This window comes from Mus caroli, unplaced genomic scaffold (genome assembly GCF_978045245.1).
Source record: "Mus caroli unplaced genomic scaffold, Mus_caroli_1 scaffold_9, whole genome shotgun sequence".
NCBI lineage: Eukaryota > Metazoa > Chordata > Mammalia > Rodentia > Muridae > Mus > Mus caroli.
The window spans coordinates 10,645,877-10,651,346 of record NW_028227264.1 but is presented as its reverse complement, the minus strand read 5'-3'; positions in this window follow the sequence as shown (position 1 = coordinate 10,651,346).

Genomic DNA, 5,470 nt, shown 5'->3' with positions numbered 1-5,470 from the left:
AGGAGGGATAGAGTCAAATCAATGACATTTCTGTAAACAAGAATGACATGGAATATTAAATAAACCTTTAATAGCTTCCTGGAGAGGCAGACAGAGGAGCTGAATCATTTGGAGCTCCGAGGGATGTTCAGTGGAGTAAGATGGTCCTGTCCTGTGGACATTCTGAGAAGATATTGTTGTGACATTTTTATCTTATGACCAAAAGGCATGTAACACTGAGTTATACAGAGCTGTCTTGAGGTGACATGGTGCTAAAAGTAAATGGGGGAGCTTTGCAGTGGGCAGGTGACAGCCACTTGAAGGTGACCCTCTGCTCTCCAGGTTGGTACTAAGCTGGAGACCCCTTTCCCACAGTTACAGGAAAAACTTCCTGGGACAGGATGTGGGTACATGTGTGACATAAAGGACTACAATAACTCAGGGTTTGCATTTAGAGGCCACCATTCTTTGTCTTCGTCACACAGACCCCTTCACGCACAGGTATAGACACATTAAGAAATTATCAGGAGGAACTTGGTGCACGCTCTCCTGGTGGTGTATGTATGTAATTCTAGCACTTGATCTGGGAGCCTGGGGCAGAGGAGCTTATGGCAGCCTGGACTGTGTAACAGCAAAACAACAACAAAAGAAACGCCATTTTCATCCATTCTAAGGTCAGTAAAGTCTGAGTCATTGTTTTACCCACAGCTGCTTGAGGGGCCGCATAGGAGAGACTAAGGCTCCCATACACCATCAGTGTGGGGTGGGGGTTGGGGGACGTTCTCTGTCTATTTTGCCTTCCTAATTTCCTCAAGTATTACTTTTATCCATGGAGAGTAAAACAAAATTAAACAAAACCCCTAAAACTCAAGCACCAGGTAGGTCTACAGTCAACCAGCGAAGCAAAATGTTGTTGCAGAAATGTAGTATTTGTTACAACCTTTTTCTGATGATAGCTACCAATATAAAGCAGAGGGAAGGAGCAGTTCCCAGATGTTATTACTTTTGTTGAAAACCAACCAATCAACAAACAAATAACTTAGACTCCTATGGCTGATTTATTGATTTCTGGATTGCTTTAGCTATACAGAAAGTAGGATCCTGGAAAAAGGCTTAGCGAGAAGTGCTTGCCATGCAAGTCTGTGGATCAGAGTTCAGATTCCCAGAAATGACATAGAAACGGGACTTGGTGGCAGAGGTCTGTAACTTAGTAACCCAGTAGGAAACAGTCAGAGGATCTCCTAGAAATGTCCTGGCTGGCTAGCTTATGACATGCAGGGAACCAGTGTAACTGAGAAGATGCTGCCTGAACAAAGCAGAAAGCAAGAAGTGACAGCCAGTGCTGTGCTCTGGCCTCTACACATACATGTGCTACTTACTATTGCATGCATGCACCCACACAAAAATAGTTTCTAAAGATATGCTAAAATATAGCAGAGTTTTCCCATTATTTTTGTTTTATTGACTTAAAATCATAGCTTCTTAAATGTACTCATTCAACCAATATATTTTGAACCACCACCATAGGATAATGTATGTCAAGTCCAGAAGATTTAACTCTGAACTAGAGGATGCTCTTGACTTTAAAGACCTGTCTTTCAGCCTAGGAACAGTGAGCTAATGTGGAAACAAAGGAAATTTGGAGCAAAGTCACAACTGCTGACAACATGCAGGGCTGCGAGACCCCCAAGCCCCAGGCAGAGCAGAGAAGACTAACACTCACTCGCTGCTTCCATGGGACAGGCACTGGTTTTGCTTGTTTTACTTGTATTTATTCACTACCCATCAGCCTGTGCAGTTTCCCTATGATTACGGCCACTGTTCACAGACACTGAATAGATGAGAGGCTAAGACAGTGTTCGAGTACCTTCCCCAAAGGGGTCCTTGCTATTTTCAAGGGAATGGATCTCCATGATTGTCAGTGGTCATCATGGGTCATCATATACGGTAGTGTTCCCGAATGCCAACATTCTCCTGTCCCTGAAGTCAGGTCTTTCACTTCACACACATGGCTGTCTTCCAGAATTCCAGGGCACTGACTCACGGCTAGGTCTGGAGCAGATCCTTCTCTGGCTCGGGGCATCTGTTCTGTCCTTCCCAGGGAGTAAGGACTCAATGCCAAAAAAAGAATGTTCATCCATTTTTTTTTTGAAAACCTTCAAACACAGATGGTCTTACCAACACCCCTCTATATATGGATGTTGTGGTGATCTGTGCTGCATCCTTGGGGCCCCATGGCATCTTCAGAGGCACACAGACCTCAGGTAGCTCAAACTCCCACAAACTCTCAAGGTAGTAGTAGTGGGTAGAACTAGGTAAAAGAGGACAAGCATCAAAAGAGGCCACACAGTGTGGGGCCATTTATGGGCCATTTTAGAAAATGCAAGATTTAGTGACAAAAAGCAGATGGCTGGTTGCCTGGGGCTGTGGGTCAGGAGAGAGGCACTGCTGGACACAGGAAGAATCTGTTGGGGGGTGGATATTTCACTGTCTTCATCATGCTAGTTTCAAAGTTTTGTCCGTCCACCAAAATGCAACAAACATATTTTGAAGTAGATAGAATCTATTGAATTTAATTAAATAAAATGAATTTGAGTTTTAAAATGAGAAGAGAAGCTATCAACCAAGGGAAAAACAAACAAACAAACAAAAACTGTTTAAAAAAAAAAGTACTGCCCACAATACAAAGAAAGATACTGAAGAGAGTTTCACTGCTGTCAAGTTGAATATGTGGGAATGTTAATGTTCTTCCTACATGAGGTTGAACATTTCAATGTCGTTCTTATTATATCCATCTAGATAAGAGAATCCTGGCATAATGCCTCTTTAAAAAAAAGTAGAACATGTTATTCCAAAGGTAGTCAGCAACAATTATATCAAACCAAGAGCCAGCTGCATACTTAATAGTGAAATTCCAGAGGCATTTCAATATAATAAGGAAAAAACTGTTTATTATTAGCATTTTTCCCCTGAAAATTCTGGCTCAAAAAATTCATTATTGGGTGGAGGAGGAAAATGACATGATAATCCTTGTGTGTAGTCTGAGCACTAGAAGGTAGAAGCAAGAAAACCAAGAGTTCAAGGCCAGCCTTGGTTGCATAGTGAGTTCAAGCCTGGGCTGTTTAATATCTGATCTCAAGAAAAAAAAAACAGGAAGAGGAGGAGGAGGAGGAAGAAGAAGAAGAGGAGGAAGAGGAGGAGGAGGGGGAGGAGGAGGAAGAAGAGGAGGAGGAAGAGGAGGAGGAGGGGGAGGGGGAGGAGGAGGAAGACAGACAGGAAGAAAAAATTACTTAATGTTACCACTATATTTGGCAGCATGAACCTGGGAGAGCAGAGCCTAAAACTGAGTCAGACTAAAGTCTCTTGCAACAGTCAGCTTTATTCAGGGCATCAGACAATTTATATCTGGAGGCTAAGCAGGATTAGTTCAGTGGAGTTCAAAGTTGTATACAGTCACAAGGGCAAAGTCACATAAGTTTAGGCTGCAAACAGTTATGAGGGTAAGGTCACATGGGCTTACACACAGGATAACTAACGGTTGGAAACGTCATTCTGATTAACGATGGGTAAGATGATGGGTAATTGAAGTGAAACCCACTCCTGTTATTATCCCTAGGAAGAGCACAAAAACACAATCCAAGTATCACCCAAGCTATGGAGGGAGCCATTACAAAACTCTTGTCTTGTTTACTTGGAGATTTCTCACAAGGTCTCAGAAATCTCCTCATATAATTTTATTCATAGACTGGGTTCTAACACCTTTACCTGTGTGTACTTGTGAGGCCTAAAGTTATGTTTTAAGTTTTAATTACTGTGCTTAAGAGATCTATAAATCAAAAATGTTTCCAACCTATCAGCCCCACTTGCCCAGGGTCAGATAACTCCCTGGAACGCTGAGGTTTGTTGTTCATGTAAGATAACAAGCCTCGTGCTTTCCCTTCTGTAAGCAAGGTTTCTTGTACCAACTGCACAGGCTGTATATCATTAATTATATGTAGGCAGGAGGTACATAGGAAGGAAGTATGTTGGGATCCATGCTTGTTCCTTATTGGATGAAGGCAGAAAGTATGTAACCTTGTGGGTTTATTCCTTTATAAATACCGGGCTAATGTGATCTGTGGTCATTCTCTGGGAATCCCAAGTATGGACCTTCTAGTGCCCTTGGTCCTGGCTAGTATTTAATAAATCTTGCTTCAAATTTGGCTTCAAAATTGTGGTCGTGGTCTTCTTCTCACCTGACAGAATTAACATAATATGACTTATATGTTTTCTAAAATGTGGTGTGCTATGGTGGGAGGGGGTGCCTTAGCAGGCCACACTAAGACATATCCTCACTGAGGTACCAGCCGTATGACGGGTCTAGCATAGAATGAAATTTATTTGGGGACATGAGAAGGGGCGGCGGATGAGAAGAGAGAAGAGGCAGAGAAAGAGAGAGGACAGAGAAGGACAGAGAAGAGAGGAGAGAGAAAGAAGAGGCCAGTCAAGAACTCTCGGAGAGACAAAGAGGGGGAGGGGGAAGAGGCCAGAGAGGGAGAAAGGCCAGATAGAGAGGAGCGAGAGAAAGACAGGGAGAGAGACAGAGACAGAGACAGAGGACAAAATGGTCCTTTTATAGCAAGCTAGGAATGTACCTGGCAGTTGGGCAGAGCCTAGAAGAAATGCTAACAGTAACTCTGAGAGGAGCTCTTAGAGCTACAGCGGTCAGCAAGGTGGTGAGTGGGGGTGATGTGCAAGCAGTACTGTCCTTGTAGGAATCACTCTCTTGAAAGAGTCCAGGAGCAACAGCAGCAAAAAATGTAAAATGGAAACTGAGAGGTGACAGTGGAGGGGCAAAGTTCATTTTCTACAAATACGAAATAATTATTGTCTTCTTGATAGCTGAAGTGCTCGTACAATCAATCAATAAGGCTAAGATCCCTGAGGACTGAAAGAGACCGATTGTGGCTATCCAGTTCACCCACATGGGAGACTAGGCACATAAGATTCAGTCATCAGATCTTATTTTAAATGCTAATCTAGCTAAGTGTACTTGCCTTTAATCCCAGTACTCCAGGAAGGAGCAGGTGGCTCTCTGAGTTAGAGACCACCCTGGCCGACAGAGTGAGTTTTAAGACAACCAGGGTGACACAGAGACACCCTATCTCGAACAACAAAACAAAACAAAATGCTAATCTAACAAGAAAACTTAAGATTTTTTTCTCATCAATTTATTTTTTTTTAAAAGTATGGCATGCCAGCAATGCATGGTGGGTAATAGCTCATATTGAGCAGGGTGCAAACTGATGCTCTGTGAGGTCGAGTGCAAACTGCATACAGTCTGGGGAATGGCATTTACTTGCCGTGCTGTTCCGAATAAATTTCATAAAAATGAAAGATTATCAAGGGAAGCAATTCAAATACTTGTTACTTCTTTGTGTGAATTCTCATTTCCTCGGGAGTGTTTTCTATCTATATTTGATTGCATTATGCATCATGGTTTCTTTGTGTT